The sequence below is a fragment of the Pseudopodoces humilis genome, chromosome 6 (genome assembly GCF_049639895.1).
Source record: "Pseudopodoces humilis isolate 2021_Gansu_Grassland_sample_001 chromosome 6, ASM4963989v1, whole genome shotgun sequence".
Taxonomy (NCBI): Eukaryota; Metazoa; Chordata; class Aves; order Passeriformes; family Paridae; genus Pseudopodoces; species Pseudopodoces humilis.
In genome coordinates this window covers 40159814-40171305 of record NC_142205.1, presented here as the reverse complement: position 1 = coordinate 40171305, position 11492 = coordinate 40159814, and positions in this window count along the sequence as shown.

Sequence of the window (11492 nt, the reverse complement as noted above, 5' to 3'; positions counted from 1 at the left end):
ATTTATGTTTTTTGGTTTTTTTGGGTTTTTTTTAATATTTTTGTTTCCCAGCTGCACATCTATTTCACTTTAAGTGCCTGTGCTTTCAGACTTCCAATAAATTCAACAGTTTTCTTTACGTATATAAATATATCTCAGAATGGCAGAGCAATTAATTTATATGGTGGGTAAGTGATTTGACAGAAAGTTGCCTAATGGTAAGGAGAACAGTTTTCTTTATGTATATAAATATACCTCAGAATGGTAGAGCAATTAATTTATATAGTGGGTAAGTGATTTGACAGAAAGTTGCCTAGTGGTAAGGACAACATAAACCACTGGATAAAAGCAAAACAACAAAGTTAAAGCATTCAGTTGTTAAAAGTAATTATTGTCCTGAAATCTCAGAATACTGCTCTGCTTATGGAATAGGGCTGTTATAACATCCCTTGTCCTCTCTAAGTCCAAGCTGCTTTAATTTTTTCATATGAAATCCTGTATCATATCTGTCTGCAGTCTCATTCTACACATGATAAAAAAAATTGTATATTTTTTATGATGAGTCTTTCTCTGACTCTACATCTTTATTTTGTTATTTGGGCTTTGATGTTCCTATGTGAACAAAACTCAAAGCAGACTCCTCAGGAAATGATGCCTTAGCTTAAAAAGCAATTTAATATAAAACTAAACTAAATTTTTTCTATTCACTAATTACATGTAGCTGCCTTGTGGCTAGTCAGAACAAGATAAAATTGCTGGGCAAAGGTCCTATCATACTGAGTGATGACAATGTACTTGAGGTTGTCACTGTGTATATCTACTTATCCTTTATGAATACCATGATGAACTTTAAATTCAAGTTCTAATAAAGTAGTAGCCAAAAATAAGTGAGGAAGGACAACAAAGTGGAGAAGAAGGCAAACTCCCAACTTTCATTAACACTATTCAAGAGGTGTTTTAATTTGAAATGTCAGGTTGGCAGTCTGTAGTTCATTGCTGACATGCAGATTTGCTAGTGTTTTAAAAATAGGCATGTTTTGATAATGTTGCTTCTGTCTAAAACTCAGTCTGGTTTGTTTGTAGCACTGAGTAAATTCATTATTTGCTGTTAAAAACCATGTAGACTGACAGTTATTTTTATCCAAGAAAACTGCATCAGAGAAAATGAGTGTTGCCCTTGCCATCTGACTTTTTAAATCCTGGAAAATAAGAGCTACAAGCAAAATCCAGGAGTTTTTTAATGGCTCAGGGGATAGTAGGTGTAACCTGAATTGTAGGACATTGTAAGAGAGGAGAATTGAAACTGAAGGTTAGCAATGGTGTTTTGTGGCACTGTCTGTTGACAGATGCTTTAGGGCAGAAGAAGGGGGTAATTGATCTAAAGGTCAGCCAGAAATAGGGATGTCTGTGTTCTTCTATCACTTGCTTGTACAAGATTTGTTATTTTCCTTCTCCTAAAAATCTAGCCTCCTAGCAGATGTCAATACCCAACATAGATATAGTTAAGAATATATATTTAATAAATATCAATTTAAATATAAATCCAAATAGCTCTTGATTAAAATATTTCTTTGCATAGGATATGTATTAAAACTATCAGAGATCTGTATGTATAATATTCAAAGGACAAATGTTATTTTATTTACCTGAATTAATTAGAAGACAATGGAATTTGCTTAATAAGTTCCTTTAAAAAACATATGTATTACTTTATTGTTACGTGATTATTTATGTGACAATATATTGGCTTTATAGTTCTTGGTATAGTGATACATGAAGACTTTTACCTCTGCCTCCTTCTGTGGTCTGAGATTAGAAGCAAGAGGAGAATGAAGCATACGTGAAGGTACCTTTTGGGACAGGTTTCAATAAAATTGAATTGATGCTATTTGCTGTAAAAGCTGATGAAAGAAGGATGAACACAATTTATGATTTTTTTAGTTCATAACCTGAGGACTGAAAGAGTGATTTCATACAAAAAAATAAGTAAAAAGTAAATGAAATTATTTTGAGGTATTATATGTAGAAATTTGCCTCAAAATAATTGATACCAGTTTTAAAAGCTCTAAGAAAAAGATAAAGACTGAAGGATCATAGTCTTTCTGGCTCAAAATCAATGTATTTCTTTTGAGCTTTTGTTTTTGATTTTGTCAAAATGACATTGATAGGTGGTACATAGTCAGTTTTTTCTTCAGCCTGTGGGCAGCTGCGAGTTTGCTCCTTCCTTCTTTCAGGCTCTACAGTAAATACACATCTATTTCTTAATTGCATCTTCCCTGGGGCAGCTCTTGAATTATATGGAAGATGCAGAATTTCTAAGCTCCAGAGCTTCATGGAATGTCTACTTTGTATTTTCCTGCTCTACCCACACTAGTATTGGATCTGTGTTCTGGGATGTACAAAAACTCATGACTTGTTTCTACATTGAATTTACATACTTTATTTTAGGAACGCAACTTCCTGGAAGTTTTTTTTTTTTTAAAAAAAAATAAAAATTCACCTGGAAACAAAGATTTCCAAAAGGATATATGAAAATATTCAGGGAAATCAATATTTTTGTTGTTAACCTTTGTGAGTTAAATTGGCTCATCATTGATGAAGGAAAGTAAGTAACATATGATCCATTAGTAAGAACATTTAAAGCTTGTAGAATCACACCTGTTCTTTACTTACCCCATTGATTTTTCCAATTCTTAAATGCATGTTACTCTGACTACCTCTGAATAACATTCTCCCAGCTGAGAGTATGGATATCAAAGATTATGGATATATCAGTGACAGCACCCACCACCATTTTTATCTCAGTTTCTCTCTTCTTCCTTCATCACTGGATGGCAATGTTTCTTGCTTAAATTTTTGACCATACTTTATACCTCAGTGTAGATGAGAAGAGAGAATTTTGCTAGGTCATATGAACTTATATGTTTTGTCAAAACAGTGTTTTTTGTCCTTCTACCTTTTACCTATGTAAAAATACATAGTGAAATTTTGGTGATGGTGGTATGAGCAGCAGTTCTGTATCCTAGAGCCCAGTACTCTCATATTGTTTTAATGTCACTAAGGTTAGATATTTTTCTTTTGTCATCAGGGGTTTTTTTTCTAGTTAGTGGCTTTAAAACTCTTTGTATTAAAGTGCAAGAAAAAATATTGTTAATCAAAATGCTTTCTCATATTAAGTACCTTTGAAACTCAAGCAATGCTTTTATTTACCCCAAAATCTGTAACCTGAATAACAGTGAAGAAGAAAGTAGGTCGTGCTGTACACTCTTATTGATTCCTTAGCAGGTGTATTTTGTGCCTCATTAATGTGAGTACATGTTGTCATTTCCTGCTATTTCTAATTATATGTGACAGATCACAACATCCTTTCAGTGCAAATGAAGCTGATGAAGAATACCTTTGGATGCTGAATCTGGGAACACACATCTATTTCAATTTTTTTTAAAATGAGTCAATAGGTTAAATCACTGTTCTGAGGTGAGCTGAGTGACAGACATTCAAGCAGGTGTAAGAGAAAGATGTGCCTGTGGAGTCTGTGGGCTGCACAAGCCTTTCTTCCACAGGCTATCATGGGAGAAATGAATTACATTTATAGAAATATTGTGAATGACTGTCGTTCAGCTCTCAACAAACAGCAGTATATTATTCCATGAGGAACAATAGCAACTCAGGTACTAAAGTGATTTTAAAAAAAATGCTCCATCAAAAAAATGGACTGAATTTTAATGTCCATTGTATCAACAAAAGCAGACTTTTACGCTTACTTTTCTCTGAGAAAGAGATCCCACTGTTGTAGGAAAAAAAGAGTCATGTGCAGGTGACCCTGCCTGCTGGGACAAGTAATCTGTTTGCAGTCTCTTGTATTTGTGTCAGCCTCTTTGTACCCACTTGTCCTCTGGCTGGGCAGTTGCTGTGCTGTGTGGTGCACCATGGCCCTGCTGCAGTGTTCAGAAGCAGCCTTAGCTCAGCTGATGTGTTGGTTTCAATGCTCACACTCACCTTTTTCCTGGTCTGGCAAATGAGCAAGTCCAGTGCAGTTGTCCTGCCAACATCACACATAGGATATGACTTTAAGATTGATGAGAGGATTGGTGGAATTTCCCTTCATTTTTTTTTTTTTTTTGTTACACATTCCAGTATTTTTACTGGGACAAAAACACCCTTTTCATTGTGAATATAACCTGATGATCCCAATGGACCCGGTCAGTTTTGGTAGTTAAAGCAGCAGCTGCTTTATTTCTATATGTTGTGCAAATTTGGGCCTAAGGCTGTTACCAAACTGAGGTTCCACTTGAGCTTTAATTTCCCTGCAGCAGAGGTAGATGTTGTGTCCTGTAAATGTGGTGAGCTGGCAGCAGAAACAGGTGGACTTGTTACCTGTTACTCAGGATCTGGGATGCCAAAAGGCCTGTCCTTCCTCATTGCCCATTGCCATCCCAGCTCCTGGATGAAAGGGAACTTGAACAATCTCAGCTGCTGAGATTGTTGCTGAGTGGTGTCAGCCTTGCACATCAACTAAAGCTGACTAAACAAAAAGGGTTTCTACCAAAGTTCTTCTGCTTCACCAAGGGGAACTGGTGGCATCCAAGTTCATCACCTCCATACGCTCCAGTATTTTACTCAGAGTGTGTGAGCAGCAATTTTGAGTATGGTGTTTGATGAGGGCAATTTCCCACACTTAGCTATCAATCTGGAGACCCCTTTTTCCCCTTCTTTTCCAATGTTTGTGGTGATACCCAGGTCTGAATGTTTAGCTGAAGGTGTGTCTCTAAGTCCTTTGCTGGTCTTTAGAGCAAGACTTATGTTCCAATTAGGTTCTTTTGCAACCAAAATGATATGTCAGAGCAACAGACAAATAAATGCATATGTGGATTGATTTTTCTAATGGGAGAGCAAATAAAAAGGTTATTCAGTTACCTGTAAAATGTTTCCCTCCTCCCAAGAAGGTTTGACATTTTGCTTTTTTCCCCTAATTGAATGAGAAGTCTGAAATTTTTGAGTGAAGAAATATTATGAACTGTGGAAGGTAAGGAGATTAAATTAGGCTTTTGGACTTCAGAAAATAATTATTTTATAAAAAAAAAAGTTAGAAAATATTGCCTTTCTGGAAACAGTGCAATTTACCATTTGGGGGCAAATAGCAGAGAAGTCTAGCAGTCTCTAGAAGAGAAAGTGCAACTCTGGAAAGGCAGTTGATTAATTTCAGGCTTCTGAGCGACTTCAACCATTCTATTGCATTTTTATTACTAAATAAACTACTTTTTAAGCATATTGCTGTCAAACACAGTCTATCCAGTTACCTTGGGCAATCATGAACAATTATACCTAAGCCCTTGAGGTGTAAATCTTTATGCCACTGATGGGAAATCTTGTTCTGAGAAATCATTATTAATGTTTTGCTTCACTCATAAAGAAAAGGCCAATAAAAGTAAAAAGGACTCAAACTATAAAAGGCTTTCTGGCATCACTTGAACATTGTATTTACCACAGAGAAATTTCTGAAAGGCTTATTTAACATGATGATAGTAAGTAATCTAGATTGTTGTTATCTGCTTTATATTTTATTCAGTGAGCCAGACCCTATAGAAGCAGTGAACAATGCCAAGTCATGGATCTCAGCCCAACTGTATAATTAAAAAATCTAGTGACTAGAAAAGCATCTGTCTTGATTTTGTGAATGGGAATAGCTTACTGAAGGCAGTGAAATTGCAATGAAGAATTCTTAAATTTATGTTAGAAGGATGACACTTCCACACATAGCTATAGAACAGAGGAAAATTCAATATAATTAAAAAAATATTACTTGACTAAGTAATGGTGTTAACTCCAAGTAAAAATCTTCTCAAAACTAACTGAAACAACCCCTCTTCCTAAAACCTGGGTATCTCCACACTGAACAAAAACCCCAAACCAAAGTAACAAAACAAGAACAGCAAAAAAACCTAAAAAAAAGTGGCTCTCCTAGTCTTATTGAACAATATAATTACAGAAGCATATATCTTAAGAATTTTTCATGACATATCACAAAAAGGCAGAGAGAAAGTTAAGGGTGATGGAGATTTACCAATAGACTGGAAATGTAATATGGATTGTAAGAGAATGATGAAGGGAATAATGACATTTTAAAAGCTAAATTTTAGTGACAATCTGTAAAGAATAAACAGAATACTGGTAGGAATTATTGGTGTTTTTAAGAGCATATTTGTTCAAGTATTCTGGCTTTCTCTGTGTGTTTCTCTGTGTGTGATGTTTGTAACAGATTCAAGGAATAATATATAATGAGGCAGGTGAGGCAAGTACAAGCAAGAAATAATATTAGATTAATTATATTAATAATTATATTATATATTAATTATAAATTGAAAGAACATAAATGTGTTTGTAGCTCAAGAAAACAGACCCTGCTTTGCCAAAAATTTTGGGCTTTATCAGTTCTATGACAGAACATGAATATTTCTCTAGTGTATTTGTAGTGTATTTGTTGATCTTTAAATCCAAGTTATGAAAATGGAAGTGAGAATCCAGTTAGATATTCTTCTGTAATCCTTTTCTGAAATTCAAGTTACATTGAGATTTATGTTGTTGTAGTGAATAGTTTTGGCAATAAGACAACTGATGTATTTCTTCTCAGAGATTTGCAAACATTAGCATTTTACTGAAATTATCACATTTTGATAATAAACACATTATATTATTGTTAGTAATATAATGTTAATAATTGTACATTGAATTAAATCACCTCTGTAGAAGGATCAAAAATTAGTTGAGTTATGGCTAAGTTATGTCCTTATTGTCTTTGCAAGGAATGCTCTCAGAATTATGGATTACTAAAAAGTAGCAACATAAAGGAAAAAAGTTGATCTTAAGCACGGCAGTAAAGCACAAAAAAATCTCACTTTCACTACACTGAACGCAGATCTATTGCCTATTATTATTATTATTATGATTATTACTAATATATGCTTTGCAGTCAGCATGTTTCTGCTATAAACAACCTTTTCCTTCTCCTTAACACATTTCCTTGCTACTGTAAGAAATACTGTAAAATTTTCATCTGAAGTCAGGTACATTATATAAACCTATCAGAATGTGTTTTCATAAATCTAGAATGCAGAATCCTGCAAATAACAGCATAAATATTGCTCGTCATGTTTCAGACATTCGTATTTAACCACACAAGTGCCAGGATATATATTCATTTTTGAATAGTTGAATATAATAGTTGAAGAACTCTCACATTTGTATGTTGGTTTGTGTGACAGTGTTTTGGTCTGGGTTTTTTTTCCTTTTCTTTTTTTTTTCCTTTTTTTTTTTTTTTCCTGTGAGATTTTATTTCAGTGGATGTTCTGGAAAGCAAGTATTCACTTAAGAAAAGAAAAAAAGGGGTTCTAAAAATAGTTTATAAGCTGACTGATTCTACTAGCTTAAATCTGCTGTGGTTAAAGATATAAAACCCCTGCATCTCTGTGTGTGTGTATTCCATCCTGATATGTTTACAGAAGCGATTAACAGTAAACTACTTTTACATTGGTTTTACAGTAGCAATGTGAGTATACTGATAATGCTATTACTTTTTTTAAGGGCCTTAAACAATCTAATTACACTGGCCCAATTTCTATGCTAATATACCACCGCTACAGGCATGAAATTGTTCTACTAGTTATTTTAGGATTTTTTCTGTAACTTTGGGGACAGTAGTATTGATGGCCACATCAGACGTGGTCACTTTACTAGACAGTGTTGTTACAGATTCATTTTAATAAAATACTATTAGATTGCTCATGATATTTATTGAATGTTAAACACACTGCAAGGTCAGCAATATCTCTTCTTGATTGCTGTGGCTCATCTCTGGAAAAGATGGTGCAGTAAAGTTGTCTCTGTTTTCAGTGACTCCAGTAATTATGCTACGCTTTTGGTGTTATTTCTGTATCTTCATCTGCTGATCGTTACAATTAAAACTGCATTTTGTATTGGCATATTTTTTCAGTATTTACAATTTAACATAGATATTTTTTCTGATATAGGATCGCCAAATGGATAGAAAATATTATTTTTACTTAGCTTTAAAGAGTGGTTGCTTGGTAACTTCTTCAATGATGCTTTATACTTTTTCTGAGATGTATTTTTATGTGTTTTTCTGCCATGTTAAATAACAATAAGAATGTTTTTAGTACGAAGAATTTTGATCCAGAGTAGGTTCTTTCCTTTTCAGATATCTCAACGTACTGAAAATCCTATTTGAGGAAAGAAAGATAATATTAAAGAAACTAGTGGTAATACATACTTGAATAGTGAAAAAATAAGGCATTTTTATTATTTTATGCATTAAACTTTTCTTATGTTATTCCACAGTGTTAAAGATGCCTATTTTACCTTAAATAAGATCTCTGAATGAGACAGAACTCCAAATTTTGGGAGTGTGTATATATATATAGATAATTTTATATAATTTATAATATTTATATTTAATATATATATATATAATTTATATATATATTTATAATTAATATTCTGCCTTTAATACGTGAAGATATTCCACAAAGAAAGAATGATTCTTTTTCTTTTCATTGGTTTATTGGAGACAAACCTGAGAGGCAAACATTTCAAACGTACTGTACTTAGGTGGGCTTTGTATGGTACTGAGGAAATCCATTTCCATTCTGTGTTTGAGTTTTACAGGGGGGCACATGTATGAGCACTTGAGAATATAGCTAAAGGAAAGATCTTATGTTCAAGGTGAGAATAGTAAAAACAATCCTTCAGCTTATGTTAAAAAGCATCCAAGAAGAAAACAATTTAATTTTGAAAGAGAGTATGATCCAATAAGTAATAGAGACTGAGTCAGGCAGCAATTTGCTTATTGTGTTATATGTCCTGGATGTGAAGAGGAACTGATAGCTTATTTCAGTTTCTTTCTTTTATTTTTTTTTCAGTGGTTTGAGAGAAAGTGCTTCAATAAGACATCAGTTATTCTCATAATTTTGATGCACCAAAAATTGGTGCATCAAAAAAAAAATAAGTGGGAATGACGATTTTTTTTCATAGCTACTTGGGGCATTCAGTTGCATAAAGTCACTTTTAACTACCTGAGATTATCAGCTCCAAATATTCAGTATTGATTTGATTAACTGTATAGGTAGAAATTGTCCAATTCAGTATTGAGAACTAATTAACGCAATCATGAAGGATGCAGTAGATATAGGAAAAAAAATTGGCATCTCAGTATTTCTCCTTTTTCCATGGTATCAGGAGTCTCCTCTACTCTGAAAATAGTAAAACTCCATAGGTGCCTGTGAGCCATGAACTTTGGCAAAAATTATGGCACAATTATTTTCTGACTCTAATTTATAATGTCAGACAGTATAGTAATAAACTTTGCTTCAGCCTGGAGGTTTAAGGTCTGTGACTTTATCATGTGCAAAGATTCTGGTGTTTTTTATGACTATGGGAGAGGCACGGTTTGGGCATCATACAAGTGTTGCAGTGTCTGAACATAAAATATTCTGAACTTTGATCCACTTTGGAATGCTAGTCTTTTGGACTGGTGAGATTCAAATCTGGTTTATTTTTTTTGTTTTAGTGAAAAATTGAGACACCAAAGCAGCTCTATGGCTGTTACCACTGAACATTTACACAAGCAACAGAACTCGACAGACAAGGTGGTGGGAAACTCTTTGGGCAGGCTGCCAGACCACTGGCTGAACTGCAGGGACTTGTGAGTTACTGTTCATCTGTGAGACTCCAATAAAAATTAATGTCATCTTGATAAAGGTGTACTACCAATCGCATATCTTAATTCTTTTCTGCTTTGTGACCATGTTTCCATCACAAATACTGCTGCCACGCTTAGCTTTGCGTTTTTTAATCCAATAAATTTCAAGAATTTGTGGAAGTAGAAAGTTTTCACTCAAGTACTGAAATACAAAAAATGTCACTGTTATACCCTTGATCTGAATTCTTTGTTCAATTCTAGTCATCTAGATGAAGCCCAGACAGTGGCTGCTGGAGTAATCAGAAAAGTAGGGAGTTCATTTTATCAGAGTGCTCAAAAGCTCTGTCTTTTCCCATCTAGATCGTAGATCATATAATTGCTTGCTAGAAATTTATCAAAAGAAAAAACAATGCTAGCCAAATGCCACAGAGAAATTATTCCAGTCGAAGAGCAAATGCACACAAATCAAAAGACCAAGGATAATGGAAACAAATACAGCAAACATTAGAAGAGTAGGGATCTGGTAGCCATAAGAAGAATTAGATTTTGGAAACAGGCTTTCTTTTAAGTCTGTTATGGCTATGTCCTCTAATGAGCTTGGTAAGAGAGCACTGAAAGGGACTGGGCTGTATGATACAAATTGCCTCAGAAAACAAGGAATTAGACATGATGACAATGAAAGTTGCTTTCATTGGTTTATTTGTAAAATAGTATCTTAAGCACCTTGTCCCATGCCTGGGTATTATTTACAGGTAATTCTGCTCTGATTCTCTTTCAGCCCAAATATATAGCATGCCTTATATACAGAAAAATTCTAGATGTTGTCAGTGTGGTTGCATTATATTGCTTCGGGGCTTATCTTGCTCAAAAAGCTTGTAATTCAGGCTGGAATGTTCAGAATGGTTGTCAGATTTGGGTGTTTAAATCACACTGATGTCAGACATAAATAATCATCAGGAGTTAAATATATTGGTCTGAAGTCTGCACTCCTTAGCTGTGAATAGATTTGTGACTTAACAGTGCAGTTTGGGATTTTGAAAAATGTCTTTCCAATCTTAGTTCTGTATTTCAGTTATATTTCTATATATTTATTAAATTGCCTATTAATTAATTTAATTGAATTATGTATGACTGCACTGATCTTACTGCTTTTCCTGTAAACTAAGGAGTTCATCCATGAATTTCACATTTCAGCAAGAGTGAACCAGTTTCCCCCCAAATTTATTCCAGCTAATTAGCAGGAAATGGTTAAGATTCAATGCATTAGCTCTTTTTTAATTTTCATTACCTTTCATGCTGCTTTTTTTTCCGTTTCATGACCACAAAATCTTGTCTCATTTAAGAGGGTCTGAATTTAACATGGTGTTTCTGGTATTAAGCATATAAAACATAAAGGTGTATATACCAGAATGAGGTTCTTACAAAAGTAATCTCTTTGACGTGAATAAGACTATTTAACTGAATGACTGCTACTTATAGTTAGTAACATGGACCACTTAAATTCTGTTTTCTGGGGAAATACACTGTTATCATGGAAGGTTGCTGTGGTCATATAAAGAAAATGTTTAACAACTCCTTGTTTTATATTTACTGCTTTTCATATTTATGCAGAGAAAAAGCAAGATAAAGAAGAATCTGACAACTAGAATAAGAGGTGTCTGCTCACATAAGAGGGAAAATTTTTTTCAAGGAGACATGTCTTCTAGTTTCAATTAACTTTAATTTCAGTATCAGTCCTCTAAAGTGCTTTATTTTCTAATGTCAAAAGGGGTTAATGAACAGTAATTTCACTAAAGTT